The 21,720-nt window shown below is 45.4% G+C and overlaps 1 protein-coding gene across 1 annotated transcript in view; it reads right to left on the reverse strand.

Annotated features, from left to right (window-relative positions):
* Positions 1-21,720, reverse strand: part of FAM219B (family with sequence similarity 219 member B) — a 104,385-nt gene that overhangs the window by 21,062 nt on the left and 61,603 nt on the right. The gene's annotated exons all lie outside the window — the stretch shown is intronic.

A 21,720-nucleotide genomic window follows, 5' to 3' on the forward strand; every position in this document is an offset into this window, starting at 1 on the left:
GTCATCGTAAGTTCTGAAAAGAAGATTTAAATAATGCCCTTCCCTGAATCTGTTCAAAGAACAGCCAAGGGCCCATCTAAGACAGATGTTGTTTAACTCTCAGCAGAGGGTTAAACAAGGGAAAAAAGACTCAGCAAGAGCTCACTTAGGTGAAATTCCATCAGCACCTTTAGAACTCAGAAGGGGTTAGTCCAGAGTACCATCTGGTCCACGTGAAAAATCATCTACGGTCCAGGGTGCACAGTCTTACAGTTCACATACAATCGTAATCAGGAAAAGCTTATGCCATGAAAACAAGTCCATGTCTAAAAACCTGTAGGTACAAACTGCTTATGTATCAGTGATGACAGGTTTCACCTTCTTAAAAGCTTCTCGACAGAAGAAACAAATGCAGTGGGCCAGTCAGCTTGGAGGAAGGGAAATATTCTCTGGGCCTAAGCTTGTAGAGTCCAGTGGCTGATAAGTGGTTGCTACAAGTATCCACTTGTGTATCTGACTCAGCTAGGTGTTGGGAGAACGAGGATGCAATGAGCAATGCACGTTTTATTCACAAAACAATTACTCAGCTTAACAATCGCTTCTGATTGGGTTGAGTGAGCAGGTTTACTCCTGTTCCATCATGTCTGAAGCACTGAATTGCTTAGTAGCCACATGGCAAGAGAGACGCGAGGAGAATAAGATAATTAGCTATCACAAACAGGTATTACTGGCTGCAGTAGAATATTGTTGCAGTACTGAACTGCTTTTCTGCCGCGCTCGCTTCATAAAGAATGCAAGGGATGTGGTGCAGCATGGAAAGCTACATTCAGGGTAGGAGAACATTTTTATGAGAGAATTGAAACCGATGCTGCATGTGTTTTTGGTAGGCATGTTTTCCTGGGACTTTAGAAAAACATTTAGGATTTCATTTTGTATTAAGCGATTTTAGCGTGCACTATGCCCAGTCCAACCTCGTCCCCACCACCAGACAAAACGTACAGTATTTGAAATCTTCATTTAAAAGGTTATATTAAAAGCAGTTCTAGAGATTGCTAATGTATATTTATACTGAGACAAGGGTAATACCACTGAATATTCAAGTTAGGATTCCATAACTATCAAGGATTGTATCTACTTTTAACACTCTCTCTATTATGCACATCTTCATTTGGTCCTAGAAACACTGATATAAATTATAGAACATGGAGCAGCTACTTGCTTAATATGTTCATAAATCCCTTTAGGTTTTGTAATGGGTACGAAAAGCACTCTACATGTACAAATCCAATACATTAATGAACAATATTAATGAATATACCTTTGTGTGGGAGCCTGGTTTCTTTTCAACCTAAAAGGACAATCTTTCCATAAACATAAAAATGCCTAATTACAGAAAAGTTATTTTTGTTTTTAACACAATATACAGACTATATCTAACAATATAAAAAAGTCATGACATGACACAAGAACGTATCACTGTGGGCAGTTGGTACCACAGAACATTCTGATGGTTAACTGGAAAAGACTGACTCTTAAACAAGAACTCTAGTTCCATATTCTATTAGGACTTGGGGTAGCAATTATCAGTTTGGTGAAGATACCCCTGACTGAGAATCAACACAACAGCAAGCCAGAATGAATGGAAATAAGAGATAAGAAGGAAGAAATTAAGTAAATATATTCTTTCAGAGATGACTGCCCACTTGAGAGGAGATTTTGGAGTCATTACTTTGACAAATATGTTTGGGAAACTATTGGATTGAACTCCACTCTGTGCAAACTACAGCAGGGTCATTCTTAGAAAGAGCTGAACAGGTCCAACTTTTAACGCTTGCGGAACAAAACAGTGTACTTCCAAGAAAGGTTTGTTGACCTTTTGGTAACAACGGGGACAACACGAGGAAGCATATTCAGTCACTGACTGTCCTGTCTTGCCTCTGCAGTCAGAATCAGAGAACCTCAAAGCCTACATGAAGAAAGGCTAGGGTTTCTCTCCCATATAAGATAGGTGAAATTACTTTTCCGTCGAAGAAGATCAGACTGAGAAATTAAATACACCTTCAAATCAAATAGGACTTCAGGACAGAAAAAAAGTGCATAGTTAAATAAGCTCCGACAATCCTATGACCTTAGAACAGCAATGAAATAAGGTTGTGAAGTTCATTACATTGTAATCCTCTGACCAGTACTGTGGATCAAATTTATAATGAGTTTGAATAAAGGAACTATTTCCTGAAAAACGTAAGAGGTTTTAAATCCGTAGAGGAAAGGATATTTTAACATGAGGGCTACAGTTCCTCTGCTTATCTTTATTCTTGAACTCAATAACTTCTAACCCTCAAAAGTTGCAAAAAAAAAAAAAAGGAGTTATTTTAATGTACAATGGCAGAATCGAAATAAACTTTAATAGTAGAAGACTTGCAAGGAAAGGTAATACCACCAGAGCGGTCAGACACAGATGTAACCTGCCAATGTACTACATGTACAATCATTCACATCTGAATACTTGAGGCTTGCCTTATTCATATATTTCTAAATCAGCACATAAGAGTCAGAGTTGCACATACTCAACAGCACAAACCTACCTTTGTATGTGAACACCATTCTGGACTGTATCTCCAACCTTCTAGGTGTTCCCCTTAAGGCAACCCCTGGAGGTCCAGTACCCACCCCTACACAGGTACATCACAGTGTTGTGGATCTTTCTCCATTTGATGTTCCACAGGCATCTTACTCCAAATGAATTTATACAATAGAATGCAACAGGAATACCTATCAAACGACTGAATGAAGAGATGAAGAAGTGTTCTCTTTACATGACTGTTCATAGACTCACAGCACTGTACGATAATTCGAAATAGAATGGCTGCTTAGTTCCACTGCTGAAACTGGTCCACAAACTCTCAAATGTTCTTTATTTCTATGCAGACATTCCATGAGGGACTGCAGAAAGCACTTGCATGCACCTTCCTAGTACCTAGAAGGTGGCACAATAGGATATCCCACCTTAGCCAGTTTGGTGCGTCGGACGGCCGGGAGCCACCTGATGCTGCAGTATTCATTTGCGTCGGACGGTTCCCGACCGTTCGTGCACATGGCACTTGAAATGAATATATGATTGAACATCGCATGCAGAAACCACGCATTCCTTAACAATGCAGTCAGAACGACTGCGTTGTTACCACGCATGCAGGAACCACGCATGCCTTCACAGCGATTTTTCGTTGTAAAAGCATGCCTAGTAAAGGCATGTGCGGGAACGGCATGCGTGGTTCTATCATGCCACCCTCCCACCCTAAAGCCCAAAAGTACCCCACCCCTAATACTTAAACTACCCCGACCCCACCACCTGCCCTAAAAACAAAACTACCCTGACCACTCACCCCTGAAAACTAAACTACCCCAACCCACCCACCAGCCCCTAAAAACTAAACTAACCCGACTCCACCAGCCCCAAACAATGAACTACCCGGACACCCCCCACCCAGCCCCCTAAAACCTTCCCAGACCGTCCCCACCCCCTCTAAAAACAACTGATCCCCCCCCCCCCCTCCACCGGCCCTAAAAACAAAACTAACCCGACCCCATTACCCAGCCTAAAAACAAAGTTACATCGAACCCCTGCACCTAAAAAAAACAAAAAAAAAACAACAAAAAAAAAAAAAAAACACCCCCCCCCACCCCAAGCCCTTAACCCGCCCTCTACCCCTAAAAATTACCCACCATCCCATCCCCACTTACCTGACCGAGTCCTCTCCTGATCCACTCTGCCTTATTCTCTACCTTAACCACGCATATGCGTAGTTCTGCACATGCATGGTTAAGGCAGAGAAAAAGACATCTGTTGTTCCGACAAGCGTGGTTACGCTTGCATGGGAAACGTCTGCATTGTTCAGGACGTTTCCCACTTGAAATCCCCCTGGTTTCAGTCTTTCTGGTCTCTAATGGGCTTTCTGACCCCCCCATTCCCCCAACGGAGGGACAGAGCGGGGGCTACTGGCCGGCTATGGGGGGCGTCAGGAAATTAGGGATTTATTGTTTATATACATCTAGGGGAGGGGCAGCCCTAAATGGGCACTGTAATGCCCACACCCCTCCCAAACGTGGCACAGTCTTTCAGCCCCCTTCCCATGCGGGGGTGGCAGATGAGGTAATGGCCCCCGATCTAACCCCCCCCTCCCCGGGTGAGGGCAGAAAGTCCACTAGGTGCCAGTTTTATTTTTTATTTTTATTTTTTTAGGAGTGTAGGGGTATGGGCTGCCCAGATCTGGTCACCCCTCCCTAAAAAAATGGGCACAATCTTTCTGCCCCCTGGGGGCAGATAGGGATTATTAAAAAATAGAGGGGTGGGGGCTGGCCACCATCACGGGCATGGTTATGCCGCCCCCCTCCCCCATCTGAAAGGGGGGAACAGTCTTTCTGCCCCCACCTCCCACCGAGGACTAAAGCATTTCATCCCAATGGCAAGCAAGAAGACATTTGACTCTTTGGAGTTTTGATTTTACATATGGGTCAGGAGAGCTTAGCTTAGCTTACTCCCAATATCGTCCCACTTACACTGGTGAGCAGCTTTTTGTATAAAAAAAGTTGAAATTCTTTCTAAGACCCCACTCAGAATGGGACTTTGGCACTTTTTGGACTAAAACAATTAATTTACTCTTTCACTTTTTGGATGAAAGACCCAGACTCTTCTGAAAACTAAACATCAGAGGCGTCCAGAGTAGTGTGCTTCACATACACCCCACACCATTTTCTTATTCACTTTGCCTGAAATCACACATTTTCCCTGCATTTTTGTGAAGGAAACTTCTGTAGTCCATAGGAATCCATAAAACTCTTTCCACACAGCATTGCCCCATCTGTACGGATCAAAGTACAGTCAGCCTAAAAACTTATGAAAATAAACCTGCCCTTTTGGACCCATTTTGGTTCCCCCTCAATTTCGAAACATTTTTAGCCCTTCCCTTTCGCAGGCACTTGGCCCACCTACACAAATGAGGTGGTCTTTTTACAGGAGACTGAGGGGAACGTTAGGTGGTGGGAAATTCGGGGATCCCCTTAGATTCCAGAACTTTCCTTCACAGAAATGTGAGGAAAATGTGTGTTTTTTAGACAAATTGTGAGGTTTGCCAGGGATTCTTGGTAACAGAATCTGGAGAGAGCCACACAAGTCACCCTATCCTGGTTTTCCCTAAGTGTCTAGTTTTCAAACATATACAGGATTGCTAGGTTTCACTGGGTGCCAGCCCAAAAACCACATCTATTCACTTTGCAAAAAACAGTTCAGTTTTGCATGGAAAACATTGATGTTTCTATGCTGTGTTTTGGGCCATCTCCTGCTGCAGGCACTAGGTCTACACACAAAAGTGAGGTACCATTTTCATCAGAACGTGTAGGAGAATGCTGGGTGGAAGGAAGTTTGTGGCTCTGTGCAGATTCCAGAACTTTCCATCACAGCAATTAGAGGAAAATGTGTTTTTTTAGTCAACGTTTGAGGTTTGCAAGGGATTCTGGGAAGAAAAAACGTGGTAAGAGCTTCACAAGTCAAGCCATCCTGGATTCCCCTAGGTGTCTGGTTTTCAAAAATGTATAGGGTTGCTAAGTTTTCCTAGGTGCTGGCTGAACTAGAGCCCAAAGTCCACAGCTAGGAAGACTGCAAAAAAGGGTCAGTTTTCAGTGGAAAAATGTGAAGTGTCCATGTTTTGGGCTAGGTCTACCCACACAAGTGAGTTCCATTTCTATCGGGAGACTTGGGGGGAGGGGGAATACAGAATAGCAGAACAAGTGTTATTACCAACTGTCTTTCTCTGCATTTGCACCTTCTAAATGTAAGGCAGTGTGTAAGAAAGAAGTCATTTTGAGAAATGCCCTCTAAATCACATGCTAGTATGTGTACCCACAAATTCAGTGATATGCAAATACACACTGTTTTTAAACTCCATATCCTGTGCCCATTTTGGAAATATATAGGTTTCCTTGATACCTATTTTTCACTCTTTCATTTTTACCAAATGAATTGCTGTATACCAAGTACACAATGAAAACCCACTGCAAGGTGCAGCTCATTTTTTGGCTCTGGGAACATTGGGTTCTTGGTGAACCTACAAGCCCCATATTTCCCTGCAACCAGAAGAGTCCAGAGGACGTAATGGTATATTGCTTTAAAATCGGTCATAGCTGGAAAAAGTTACGGATGAAAAAACTTAGATAGAAATGGCTGGCTTTTTTCAACTCAATTTCAATTTACTTTAATTTTAACTGTTACGTGGAAAGATCTACACAAATGAGCCCTTCATGAATTCAGAAATCTATAGCTTTCCAGAACCCACCATTGGTTTTACATCCATTTGGAGTATGTCCCAGTGAAATGCCAAAACTGTGTTGAAAAATGTGGTTTTCTGATTCTAGTCGGCCTGTTCCTGAAGGCTGGGAAGAAGGTGATTTTACCACTACAAACTGTTCATTGATGCCAATTGCAGGGGAAAAGACAAATGCTTTCTTCTGTAGCACCTTTTCCCCTTCCCACCCACACACACACAACTTGCATTAGAAGCAGCAGTAAAATATTTGTTGACAAAAAGCTACTAAACTGAACAGGAGGCATGTAAGTTTTAAAAGGGGAGGACAAAGGAGAAGAAGAATCGGCTACTCCGAGAGGCAGAGGAGGGAGGTACAGGAAAGAGGTGGATGAGGGAGCACAGGGAGTGATAAATGGGGCACAGGGCCTATATTTCAAAAGAACACTCAAACAAGGTGGTATGATAGGCATGGAGGAGCAGGTGGTAAGGTAGTGTGGGGTAATGTGGTAGCAAAGGCTATAAGGAGGAGTAGAGGGTTGATGCAGGAGGTAAAAGCTAGCGAGGCATAAGTGTGGCAGAATCGTATATGGTCAAGAAGGAAAAGAATGGTACATACATCGGGCTTGTGACGAATGAGCACAGAAGCATAGGAGGGAAGCACAGTGTGGGCAATGGCAGGGAGCAATGGGAGGGGTATACGTTGGGAGAAGTGGGAGGTTCCGGTAGTGATAGAATGTGAAGGAAATGCCCAAGAAAGACATGGAGGTAGCCAGACGGAAGACTTAAGTGTGCCCCAGGGTTACTGGCAGATGTCGAGAAGGGCATTGTAAAGATGACTGCAGTACATGCAATGAGCGGCAGAGACAATGTGCGGAGAAGGGGGTGTATATATAGGAAATGGCACAGGTTGCGCACGTAAGAAAGGACAGTACAACAAAAGATAGCTAGTTGGCAAAGAGAGGCAAGGATGCACAGAGCAACGATAAACAGAGACGTGGCAAAGGAAAGACCTCACTTTGGGAGATAAGTGTTTAGCCGTGCAGCACATTCTCCTGAAGTTTGTGGCAAATTTTCTATTTTACACTGGCCCCATTACCACCAGGCATTAAATAAATTCCTTTGACAGTGTGGCATGTGTAGTCTATGGCACTGGTGTCCTGCCATTATCAGGTCAATAAAGACCCCAATCATACACAGTCTAAGGTAAAATATACTTTTTCAATCAGTCATTAATGCCCTTTTACAATTTTGGCATTTGCAATGAACGGTATGGGTGACCTTCCATATGGGCATGTCCTTTACAATGCAAGCTATATAGCCTCTATGGCAAAGATCTGCTAATACTGCCAGTCATTTGATGCCCTCACAGTGACCGGCACATGGCAGCTAAGCTACAGGGTGCCTATTGATTACCATAGACAGTGATGCCTTTTTAGCACCTGGTGGTGCAGTTTACGTCTCTCCGGCTGTGCCTGGCACAGACCTCCAATTGCTACTCTTAGCTCTTCTTACGCTAACTTCTCATGTGTGCCCTTGTGCAACTACAGGTCCTGACTCGTAATAAAAGTGTGCATGCGCACAGCTTCCTCGTGGCAGCACAGTATGTTGGGAACTGTAGTCTGTTTACACAATAATCCTACGCATTACAATCTCAGTAAGAGAGAGAGCGGACAATGAGCAGAGACCCTCAAGAGCCCAGGAGAGATGGTAGACATCTTGGAGCGGTGCAACCCACTTTTGCGAGGGAAGGGGAAACAAACATGCACAGAAGGACATAAAATATATGTTTGAGCAAAAAAAAAAATACAAATAACTCAATTATCTGTCTGCCTACAGTTCTTCTGGGCAGTAATCCATTACATTCAACCTCCCCCCCAACGCAGTGTCTTTATTCTCCATGTCACAACTACAGGAACAGGGGGGAAACAGAACCATTACAAGCGTGACTGAAAATGAAATTCAAATAAAGCTGCCTAATATTATATATACTAGGAGCTGCTCCCAAGCGGTTCACTTACTTAGATATTAATTCCTGCTGACTGGAGCATTCCACGTACATATACCACGGTGGGGGAAGGTGCCCATCTGCTATTTATGGCAGTACTCTAAGGCATGAGGGCATTTGCAGTCTGAGTACCCCCACTTCTCTGTACTACTCTATCACCTTAGGAGTGCATGCATGCCACTATGTGAAAGCGATTTCAAGTTGAATTAGACCTCGTCTCACTGAAGTTCACCTCTGAAATTCCAGGGACACGCAGTGACGGATTATTGCAGATATTGGTATCAATGTAGAATCTTGTCTGGAGCTATAGGGCACACCCAGGTCCTGCTTTATTGTCTTGGGTATGATGAGATATTTCCCATCAGAAGCTCCCGGCATGATCTTGCCTTTGCGGGCTTAGCAAGGACACTGAAGAATAGGGAAGCCAGGGGATCAATATAAGGCATAGTTCAGGAGAAGTTGGTGAAGGCGCAGGGGGCTGGAAATGTTGCAACCTTCACTCTCACTCCCTCCCTCAGCCAAGCACAGCCCGGTTTTCAAAGACTGTGCAAGCAGAAAAGGCAAGAAAAGTAAGCGTGTGCAGACATATTTAAAGAACGCAAGTCCTGCACTATCGAGGACCATATTGTTGCAGATCGATCGTTAAAACGACAGAGGTCCACCCAACAAATAAACACACTGATTCACACATGCATAAACACATACACACATGGACACACACTAGTCAGAAAGAAACACAGATGGTCATTAGCACATGTAAGTAGACATAGACATGCTTGCAGAGGTATACACACCCACAAGCAGAAAGAACCCATACAGATACACAGCTTCTGATGCTTCTCAGACAGAATGCGCTGTGTTTATCGCAATGCAGCTCTGAGTGCTGTAGTAGAGTCCTATGGGGAAATGACGACGGCCTCAAAACAGCTGACTGTTGCCCTACACCTCATACCATCAGCTGCATCTGGAAAGCACATACTGTTTTTGTAAAATAAAGGCAAACGCAATGTTGCTCAAACCCTGGTGTGGCATGAACTGAACGGTTGAGGCTTGTGGCGTGCAAGATAGACTTGGTTAGGAGCAGCACACTACCGTGCTGTATGGGACGATTAAGCCTTCAAATGCAGCAATGGTTGCTAATCCATCTGAGGACGAGCGGTTCTCAAACCAGGTGCCACTGACTTACGCTTTTTCTCGCCATTAAGAGCCCAAGATGACGGTCGATGTGCATTAAATCAAGCAGTGAAGGGGGGATTTGGGACGGGCAAGCGGCGACCTGGGAGGGATGGTGGGGTGGGAAAGCAGTGCTTTGGGAAGGGGTTGCGGAGACTGGTATAGGTGCCGCGCTGGGGCAGGAATATCATACCATACGCAACAGAGCTCACAGCGAAGTGACTGAAAGAAAACAAGTTGTGCACATACAACAAACATGAATGAGCAGGAAACAAAAAAAAAAAAAGTTTCAGAGAACAAACGCTTAAAACACACCAGTGGAATAATACCAGTAGTTAGTCCCTGTTCCCTGGGCATTACCAAGGAATTAAAAGGAGGGACAAAGACGAAAGGTTACCTACTAGAAATAAACCCTTTAGGAAGGACAATCCAAGTTACCAATAAAAAGCCTTTGGGAGGGCTATAAGCCCATAGAGTGAATACTGCATGTCTCAAAGAGAAGGCGCATGCGCGCTGCCTACGCTAAACCTAAAAGAGGCATGTACAGCAGCAGCAACATTCACACCAAAAAATACCTTAAGCTTTATGCCCAGTCAGTTATCATTTAGGAAAATGAAAAGGATTTCTGCATTACTGCCTTTTACGTTGTAAGCAAAAGTGTCATCTTACAATGGTTTACTTAAATTTTCATTAAAAGATTAAAACAAAAACCAAATATCTTTTACTAAGGCACTGTTGTAAAATTGGAAAAACGTTCTTTTCTCGCCTATAAAACCACTACCTAATGTGGAATATTAACTAAGATAAGATGAGATCTGAAGGTGATGTACGGTGTATAGCAGACTTACTATTAAAACACCACACTCTCCAAAGTCTCGACATACATAATCTTTAAACAAATTTCTCATAAGGTCTGAGGCTTCAGTGTTTCCATCCTGTAAAATAGCTCACCGCAGAGGAACGGCCCTTAGTCTGGCTGGATAAAATTGACTGTTTCAGTATAGATAACAAAGAACCCAATGTACTAATCTTTGATTACAAAGTGATCAGTGTTTGCACACCGACTGCTTTACAACCCAACAATAATTTTGATCTGTAACAAATGTACTAAAGCCGTTGCAGGCCAAAACTAGCATTCAATGAATTTGTTGTATCCTGCCAAATTAATATCAAGGCGGAAGGATTTAATTTTGCTGTGAAGAACAAGTTACTTACCTTTGGTAACGAGGTATCTGGTAGAGACTCTATCTAGCTGCAGATTAATTACCTTAGAATTCCCTGGCGTCAGCTTCGAATCTGGAGTTTTTTCGGAGCAGTACCCTGTGCGCGCGCCGTCAGGCGGCGTTCGGATCCGCGTGCGTCGACCAGCTCCACGTGCGTCGTCAGCGTCGTTGGAGCTGTCTATGACATCACGGTTGTCTATATAGACGCCGTCTCGGCACGTGTATGTCAGTTCTTTTCCACAACTTCCCACGCCAGTAGCGCAGAGTCATGGAAGAACCAACCATTATGCATTTTACCTCTTTGACTGTTTGGAGTAAAAATACTTTCATGCCTATAAGAAAGGCAAAAATTGTCAAGATCAAAAATATACATATGTACACATAAATACATATCTACATGAGAAAAATGGCCCCAGAGCAGGGGGCTTGGTCGGGTGTAAGGAATCTGCAGCTAGATAGAGTCTCTACCAGATACCTCGTTACCGAAGGTAAGTAACTTGTTCATCTGATAGAGACTTCTAGCTGCAGCTTCCTTACCTTACAATAGATACCCAAGCTATAACCCATGGCGGTGGGTCTGAAGGACCTTGGGGAGGAAAGAGGCACGAGTTCTGAAAACTACTTTTTCAGGAAAGATTGTGAGATACAGCGGTTTTGATGACAAAGCCTGTAACTCACTAACTCTTCTCGCAGATGTAATTGCCACCAAAAAGGCTGTCTTAATAGTGAGCAGCCGAAGAGGACAATAATGCAAGGGCTCAAAGGGAGCACACATAAGGAAGGTAAGAACCAAATTAAGATCCCACTGGGGCATAACGAAAGGCACAGGCAGGAATAGATGTACAAGCCCTTTCAAAAACCTCTGTACTATAGGCGATTTAAACAGAGATGGTTGATTGGGCAACTGAAGAAAAGCCGATAAGGCTGCAAGATAGCCCTTGGGAGTCCCAAAGGAGGAACCCTGCTGGGCAAGAGACAAAATAAACAAAAGGATGTCAGACAGAGAAGAAGAAAGAGGATCAATAGACCTCTCTGAACAATATGAAACAAAACTTTTCCAACGGCAGGCGTAGATCGACTTAGTAGAGGGACGCCTGGCTGCCAGAATGACATCACAGACCTCGGGAGGGAGGTCATAAACCATCAACTGTCGCCGCTCAATCTCCACGCTTGAAGGCGCAGAGTTGACAGGTTCGGGTGTAGAACCTTCCCCTGCTGCTGCAACAGAAGATCCTCCCGAAGAGGCAGCCTGATTGGAGGACCGATGCTCATTTTGAGAAGCTCTGGATACCAAACTCTCTGTGCCCAATCCGGAGCCAGTAGGATTACTTGAGCCCGGTCGTTCTTGATTTTCTTGAGAACTCTGGGCAGAAGTGGTATAGGCGGAAAGGCGTACAGGAGGCCTGAACTCCACTCGTGACGAAAAGCGTCGCCTAGCGATAGCCCCCTTGGAAACTCCAACGCGCAAAACTGCTGACATTGCGCATTCTCTGCGGAGGCAAACAGATCTAACCAAGGCTCTCCCCACTGCTGAAAGAGTCCTTGCGCCACCTCCGGATGGAGACACCATTCGTGATCCTCTAAGCATTTTCGTCTGAGTTCGTCTGCTCTGGCGTTCAGAGAACCTGCCAGGTGTTGAACCACCAGGGTCATGCCCTGCTGTTCCAGACATGTCCAGAGACGTAAAGACTCTTGACAAAGGGTCCACGACCCCACACTGCCCTGCTTGTTGCAGTACCACATTGCGGTAGTGTTGTCCGTGAACACCTGCACCACCTTCCCTTTCACAACAGTAAGAAATGCTTTTAATGCTAGCCGGATCGCCCGAAGCTCCAACAAGTTGTTGTGGAGCCCGGATTCTGCCGAAGACCAGTGACCTCTGATCTCCACCTCCCCCAGATGGCTGCCCCATCCCAGAAGTGACACATCTGTCACTACCGTAAAATCTGGTTGGGGAAGGGAGAGGGGCTGCCCTTGACCCACTCGCAGTTCACTAACCACCACTGCAGATCTTTCGCAGTCCTCTCCGAGATCTGAACCACGTTGGTAAGATTTCCCTGATGCTGTGCCCATTGGAACTTCAGGTCCCACTGCAGAGCCCTCATGCGCCATCTGGCATGCTTGACCAACAGGATACAGGAAGCCATGAGTCCCAGCAGCCTCAGAGTCTGTCTCACAGAGATCCAGGATAGAGGCCGAAACATCGGAATCATAACCTGAATATCCTGAACCCGCTGATCGGGAGGATAAGCCTGATACTGCACTGTGTCCAGAACAGCTCCGATGAAAGAGAGCTTCTGAGAGTGAGTCAGGTGTGACTTCGGCACATTTATAGTGAACCCCAGCGAATGCAAGAGGTCCCCCGTCGTCTGGAGGTGGGTGTCGAGAGCCTGGGGCGTAGGAGCCTTTAACAGCCAATCGTCTAGGTAGGGGAAGACTGAAATCCCTGACCTGCGCAAATGAGCTGCCACCACCGCCATCACCTTTGTGAACACCCGAGGGGCACTGGTGAGACAGAAAGGAAGCACGGTAAACAAAGTGCTCGTGGCCCACCTTGAACCGCCGGTAACGCCTGTGGCTTGGCAGGATAGGAATAAGGAATCCAACGCTACCATCCAGTCTCCTTGGTCTAGGGCAGACAAAACCTGAGCAAAAGTGAGCATCTTGAATTTCTCCTTCTTGAGGAAGGGATTGACGTCCCTTAAATCCAAGATAGGGCGAAGGCCTTTGTTCTTTTTGGGAATCAGAAAGTAGCGGGAATAACAACCACTGCCTATTTCTGATATCGGGACTCTTTCTATGGCTCCCTTGGCCAAGAGAGCTGTAACTTCCTCGCGGAGCAAAGCTAGATGGTCCTCCATCAGCCATTCCTTTGTCGGAGGGATAGAAGGAGGGAAAGACTGGAAGGGAAGGGAGTAGCCCTTCCGTATGATCTGCAGGACCCACTTGTCCGTGGTGATGGAAAGCCAGTGAGGGAGATGAAAACGAATCCTCCCTCCAACTGGACGGACATGATCCCGCAGAACCACACTAGGAGGGCTTGGGCGCCATGGAGGGGGGCTGTGTGGCGGCCGACCTCTGGCCAGACCCTCTGGGTCTGATGGTACCACGACCACGTCCTCTTCCCGGATGCTGTGAAGCCTGAGGACGGTGGCTAAACTGTGGCTTGCGTGGTACCACGCCCCTTCCGAAGCCTCGAAAGGGGCGAAAGACAGACGGCTGTCGTGCAGGTGCTGAAAGGCCCAAGGATCTGGCCGTGGCTCAAGAATCCTTGAACATCTCAAGCGCGGAGTCTGCCTTTTCGCCAAAAAGGCGAGAGCCATCAAAGGGCATGTCCATCAAGCTGGACTGGACATCCCCTGAAAAACCAGTAGAACGTAGCCAGGCGTGGCGACGTAGGGCCACAGACGATGAAATCGCTCTGCCCAGCGAGTCGGTCATGTCCAAGCCACACCGGATCATAAACTTGCCTGCATCTCTCCCATCCTTAACAGCCTGGGTGAGAGTGTCCGTACGCCCTCCGGGACCTGGGGCAGCACTCACGCCACTGTATCCCATAAAGTATGGGAATAACAGACCAATAGGCAAGATGTGTTTACGGACCTCAATGCCAGGCTGGTGGAAGAAAACATCTTCTTCCCAAGCTGATCCAGCCTCTTGGATTCCCTATCCATGGGAGCGGAAGGGAAGGCACCACGGGAAGTAGAGGCTTGGACAACCAAGCTCTCAGGAGTGGGGTGTTGTGTCAGGAAACTAGGGTCGGTGGGAGCGGGTCTATGGCGGCAGCCGACCGTCCTATTCACAGGAGCCCCTGTGCTGGGTTTGGACCACGTACCCAGAAGGACGTCTGTAAGAGCCTCAAGGATGGGGCTGCCACTGGTGGGCGCCGGTGGCGGAATCGTCGACGTCAGACCCGGCGCCGAAGGAGGTCGACTGTGAGAGACCAGCGCCGGTCCGGATCAGGTATCGGATCATGGGGTCCCCAACGGCGCCGAGGCCGAAGCCCCCGGCTTCGAATCCGAAGGGGCCCCTGCTGACCCCGCGGGGCCCGAAGACCCATCCAAGGGTGCAGCCCACTCAAAAACGAGACGCATGGCCTCGCAGAATTCTTTTATCTGAGCGGGGGTCGATCCGGTCCCCGGAAAGGGGGGAGGGGGGGGGGCAGACATGGAGTCGACCCTGGTGACGGCTCCGCAGAACCGCACTCGCAACGCCGACGTTCCCGAGACGCCTCGTCGGCCGACGGGCGTGGCAAAGACGAAGTCCGCTTGGACTTCTTCTTCTTGTGCCTCTTACCTTCGGAAGACCTCGAATGCGGGGAAGAGGTCTTGCCGCGACCTCCTCCTACTGCGGGATCGTGACCTTCGCAGAGTGGCGCCGAACGACGACGAATGTCGGGCCGCAAGAAGTTTAAGGGATCTCTCCCTCAAGGCCTTCGGCGCCATGGCCCGACAGTCGGAGCACAAGGTGGAATCGTGGTCCTTCTCCAGGCACGAAAGACAAACTTGGTGCGGATCCGTCACCGACATGGTGCGATGACACGCACCACACGGCTTGAATCCTGTCTCTCTCGAAGACATGACTCCAAACAGTTAAAAAAAAAAAAAAAAAAAGCATCGACAAACCGTCGAAGCAGGGTAGCTCTTTCCAAAACTGCACTTAACTGGCGCGGAAGGAAAATAACTGACGTACACGCGCCGAGACGGCATCTATATAGACAACCGTAACGTCATAGACGGCTACAACGACGCTGACGACGCACGCGTAGCTAGTCTACACACGCGGATCCGAACGACGACGCCCGACGGCGCGCGCGCAGGGTACTGCTCAGAAAAAACTCCTGATTCTAAGCGGACGTCAGGGAATTCTAAGGTAAGGAAGCTGCAGCTAAAAGTCTCTATCAGATGATGAATTATCAAAGTGCAAGGAACGGTCACTACTATTGATCAATGTTTGAGACATAAACAAATACAAGTGTGCTTCATGACTCTTAGCTGTTATTCCCAGGATAAGAAGCTAGTTTTACACAGGAGAAAAAAGGCACAGGTAATCTGGAAATATTTAAAAAAACTTTGTTCAAAGTAAAAGATCCCAAATCTTCTTGTTACTTATTTTCCAACAGAGCTAGTGGCCCATATCTTGTTCATCAACGTATATTTTGATTTAAGTTCTAGTTCAGAGACACATCTGTGCATAGGGTAGAACAGTGCTCAGCCAAGACGTTTTTGCGCCTTTTGGGGCGCTTGCCCGAGGTCTTCTAAATACGGAGTTTGATAAAGGAAAAAAAAAAAAAAACTTGAAAATTAATTTATACTTGAAAGAACAATACATTATGCACTCTGCTTCTCATCTCACTTAGCATACTACACAATTGCTTCCAACTGCATCACTCAGAAGCAGTTCTCTCAATACTAGGCAATGTTGTAGGTCCATTTTGGTTTGCCTCGGTATTGGAGTTTAGCTTAGCTTCGGCTTGCAGTCCTGAGCCCTTTTACGTAGATAAAACAGAGCATGTTATTATTCATTTTAGCACTGCTTGCATTTTAGAAGAAATGTTTTTATTTCATTACAGGTTGCCATTCCATGAAAGTGTCACTATCAGTAATGTACTTACTGGTTGTTATTTGCTTTACATTTAACAGGAATAGAATGTGAACAGGTCAGGCATTTGTTATATTGCCTATACAAGTTTGCGCACACAACCTAACGTTTAGGTACATACCCAAGTTACGATGTCTGCACAAATAATAACATATGCCTTATAAAAAAACCTGGTGAGACCAAGGCCATTAGAGGGAGTTCCACCCAGGATATTCCTTCTATACTGCATTTCACTTTGCAGCAGACCTCAGCCTTTGTGTCTCTACGAAGCCTGATTTGGAGACTGGAGGCCAACCTTCTCTTAAGGCAACGAGTTGGGGCATTTCTCATGAACAAGGCATGGGCAGATTAGGTTTATCATGTCTTGCCTCCTTAGTGTAGAAAATACGACATTGTTGTTCATATGGACATCGCTTATTTTCGCAATCCTGATTTTGTTATTTGTCATTATCCTAATCATTGTAGCTCATGCATGTTATTATAGATTGCAGTCTTTTCAATAAATATACAATAGAAAAGGGTAAGACTAGTTCCACCGCAATGTGCCTGAGAGGTTATCAGAGTCCATGCACTAGACTGCCAAAAATCACCTTTACTATTTTGGGTTTTGGTGAAGTGCTGCTAGAGAGCTAGAAGGATTGGGCCGACAGCTGCCAACTGGTGAAGGAGTGACTCAGTCGCCTAGAAGCAGCGGTGCTACCGCCCCTAATCCAGCAATCTTGTAGAGATACGAGAGTCCTTATGACAGGGCAACTCCAATGATGGTGTAGACACTAATTTACGGGTTTCCTGAGTATCTCTATCTCACACACTCTAAGGTACCATTATACAGTTACACCCGTGGCCTTAGGTACTCCGTATTCAGCTGAGGATTGTCCCTTTCTAGAATATAGGTTGTTAAAGCTTGAACCTTAAAAATAATTTATTTCCGCGTTGGTGTTTCCAACCCTAATACCTCCTCCTTAACATGGCGAACGCCATAAGCATCCCGGAGAACTGCAGACAAGCACTTACGCAGTTTCTTCTAGCCATGGCTTAACAGACGAGGGCGGGGAAGTCACATTTGTTGTGGAAGCTCATGAAGCATACTAAACAGAAACATTTCATTCTTGGGTCACTTTTCCTTAAGTGACAATACAAACACATTGAACACCTACAGAATAGCAAACGTACCACAGAGGTACCGAGCTTATCAATACTTAGAAACACCACTTTCTTATCAAGACCGCCAAAACTGGTTCAATTGTGCCATTCCACATGTAATACAACTTGTGAGATTGGGTCCTTTAAGTAATGATGGACCAAAGTGGCCCACATTTACCACGTACACACCACATCCTGAGGTGCAGGCTAAGCAAGTAGTGGAATATACGCACACTTTACAATGAGCTATTAGCGATATACAGATGACTAATACAGTCCGTAATGCGAAAACCGCCCCAGCGAGGGCTACTCCACCTATTCATCAATTAGCATTTCCCAATCTGGATTCAGGTCAAACTACAGCACCGAAACAGCCCTCCTGTCCGCAGCAGATGACATCCGCTCCCTACTAGAGAAGGGCGAGATGGCAGCACTCGCCCTACTTGACCTCTTGGCAGCTTTCGACACAGTCTCCCATCACACCCTGATAAGAAGACTCCACGAAGCCAGCATCAGAGAAAAGGCCCTCAACTTGATCCAATCAGTCCTCTCCGGCAGAACACAATGAGTGAGACTCGCCCCCTCCCTCACAAAACCCACACCCACCACCTGAGGAATGCCCCAAGGATCCTCCCTCAGCCCCACACTGTTCAACGTCTACATGGCCACCGCTAGTCACAATCGTCAGAAGCTACGGAATAAACATCATCTCCTACGCTGACGACACCAAACTCATCCTCTCCAACGAATCAATTTACACAACCACTCATGGTATCCAGACACTTGCCAACTTGCCAGAAGTGTTAAAACAAATTCAAAATGAACACAGGGCAGCCCCAGCCCTGAACCTGGGGATGAAACGGATACGTAATTTCAACACATTCTCCTCAATCATCTTAAGCAATATTAAAGGGTAAACAGCAGGATTGGCCATTCCCCAACAGCTCTGGGAAATTCCTCAATAAAACCAGGAGTGGAAGAGCTGCCGAAGATTACCTCTGAAACTTATACTAATATAGGTTGGGATAGTCTGGGGTCCAGACCAACTAAACCATAAATTCAGAGTACCACCCCCTAAGGATGATACTAAACTAGCACAAGAGAATTCTAAAAAAATGCTGGGATAAACAAAAACAAAACAAATACAAAAGCCAGAAAGCAAATTCTCCAAATCTGGGAACCGCTGAAAAAAGATATAACTTTCAAAATAGACTAACTTTAACAACTCCTGATAGATACCAATACTGATACACGTCCCTCTTGTTACTTTCAGCACATGCCAGATAAACTGAGTGAGAGAGTGGGCCGGTCAGAACACTGCACTGACTACACGAAGCCGAAGAAGGACTCAAAGTTTACGTTAAAAAGGAGGCTAAATCTCCCCCACAAAAGTCCCAATTTAAAAATAAAAAGGTGGCAGCAATTTCCATTAAACAGGCCAGCCATGTTGAGAACATTGCTGAAGGACAGGATCTGGTCAGTGACTCTGCTAGACAGCGCGGCAGAAGTCACGATTTGTCGCCAGAGTCTTACAGATCATCTGGCTGTGACAGCAACTAATGACTTTCTCGTCAGAGACAGCAGACAGGTGCATCTTCCCACCCGAAAGGGTTTATAAATTAAAATGTCAAACTGAGGGGGGCATAGAGACCATTACTGAAGTTATCTTCTGGGAAGCACTTAACTGTGATATTCTATTGGCAGAAAAAGATTGGCCACCTGAATTTGTCCGCAAGCTCCCTCATGGGGGAAGATGTCGTTTTGCCTTCTTTCTCAGTGCTAGTTCCAGATGCGGTAAAGGAAGCCTATGCTGCTGACTGTGCTTAAGTGCCAGCTCCCGCACTGTACAGCAACCACGTAGGATGGGATAAAGATTCCCCCAACCATTTAGGTCCACACACAAGCCTCAACCTCAATATCCCATTAAACAGGAGGCTAGAGCCCCAGTGAGAGAAATGTTTACACATACGCGAGTACGTGAAACCCTGTGTCTTCGCAATGAATAACCTTTTATTCCCCGTTACAAAATCAAACCGCTCATCTAGAATAGACTTAGACTACAGCATTTAAACTGTCACACACACATATACAGTACAAAATGCACAAAGCACAGCACTAATTAACAATATAGTTTGTAAAAAATACAAAACAACCTAGGATAGTTCCAATGTTTTTTTGTGCCCAAATCTAGCGCCTGAAAGTCGGGATTTTAGTGTTGAATCTGCCCAGAAGTTCCTTGGAGCTACAACAACTTTGAGATGATAATTCAGCCGCCTGTACAGCCACCTTGGGAATAAGGGGTCTGCCAACAACATCTACAGGCTGGATTCCTAAAGTTGGTGATCTGGTTCATGAAAAGATTGCTGTGAATTAGGAGTTCGGCCCATCCTGCAGAGCACCGGGTCCAGTACTGGGAACAGACCGTACCAGAACGGTCATCCTATCACCACTGCCTGGTTTCAAAGGGAACAAATGTGTCTCCATTGACAACATCAAATTGCACCAATGTGGCCAAACCAGCACAGTAGACCACAAAGTCCCATGGGTAGTAACTACTCCCCTCTCACTACCCAACAGGACATCTCTACAAGCAGCAAACAACGTTTCTGGAAACACCAATATGTACAACAATTCTAAAATTGCCTCTTCAAGCGTGGGGAGGGCAGAGAATGAGCTTCTACTGATTCCAGTCAACACTTCACTGGCAAGACACGTCCAAGTTGTGGAACTATACTACTCCAATTCAACTCAGACAGACGGCATTGTCTACTATGAACCTTCACAACAAGGGGATCCACCCACCAGGTCAGCACGCCTCTTGTGTTTGCACAGACTGCTTCTGGTTACTTCATCGATATTGATGATTTTTCCTCAAACCCAACTGCTTCTGCAACAGAAACTGTATGAAAGACACGTAAGCTGTAAGAAAGTCTTAAAAATAACTATTTGGTTTATCCATGGTATTACCTGTGGATAATGTTGACATTGCTTGCCTTTCTGCTTTGGACTGGTTTTGTCATTGTTTTATTTCTCTTAATAAATGATCATTCAACGCTCTGCCACTGACCCATGGATAATGTTTTAACACATTACGATATAATTTAAAGAGACCTGTCCCTTGTGAACATTTCAGCAGTTGTAATTTCAGATGGGATTGTTTGGGATAAAGTGCCCTTTGATATATACAGTCCTACTGAGGTCATTCAAATTCCATGTGTGTTTTAAAATAAATATCAATTATGTTATTACACCTGGTGTTGTTTCCGATGACTGGGATGTTAAAAAAAAGTTGATTCTATGCTTTGAGTTGGAATACCACACTGTATTTGAAAGTGAAGATGTGTATATGAACACAGCAAATTATGGGGAAATGTTCTGTTATAGCCACTGGGGACACTACTTTCTGCACCGAGCTAGTAAACCCAGATCAGTTTTCAATTACACACAAAGGGAACATAGTCCGACTCCACCTGTGGGGAGCTCCAAAACATATAGAAATGTTTGCATATTTCACTGGGCATGGCACTAAAACTGTTGAGTTATATTATTTCAAATGACCACCTTCCAAAATGAGAAAAATATTGCTAACTGACATAAAACTGAATTATTCAGACTTCTTTGTTTCCTGGCTTACTGTGGAGGGCTACGAGTACTGGAAACACACTATTGATGTGACAAGTGTATAGGGAAAAAAAGATTGGCAGATACGGGGTAGGGAAGCTTCGTTTAGAGCATGTCTTATTCCTTTACAACTTACATATTTAATTAAACTGTCCAGCAGACATCTTGCTTGGGATTAGCAAAAATAAAAGAGATGATCGAGCCCAGCATCCCCACACCAGCTGAACTTCACAACTGGCAAATGTTTTTAGAGGTCATTGAAGATCAACTCACGGCTTGGGTTTAGACTGGTACCTTTAATTCCTCACTTTCAAGTCCCAGCAGGTGGTTACTGTGGCCAAAAGACACAAATGGTTGCCAGGCACATTTTGTTAATTCCCTGGTGGGGGGTAGGGGTGGAGGGGTTTCAAAGTAAGCCAGCCAGACCTTCGCTACATCTCGGGCAAGCACTTGGGAACGGTCACTACATGCAGTGTGGGTAAACTGTGACAACAATGGTTATGTTCTTCCACTGTAGCAGCTGTAAAACAACATTGTAGTCTCCCTTCTGAGGAAACAGACTTACAAGATTTCCTGTTAGGATTTAGGAAGCCACGCTCAAAATGTTTCTTGCATGTCATTTATAATGAGAACTGAAAGCTTTCTCAAATGGAAGCTGCTGCACGTTTAAGGCAGA

Source organism: Pleurodeles waltl, chromosome 3_1 (assembly GCF_031143425.1).
Source record: "Pleurodeles waltl isolate 20211129_DDA chromosome 3_1, aPleWal1.hap1.20221129, whole genome shotgun sequence".
NCBI classification, from domain to species: Eukaryota; Metazoa; Chordata; class Amphibia; order Caudata; family Salamandridae; genus Pleurodeles; species Pleurodeles waltl.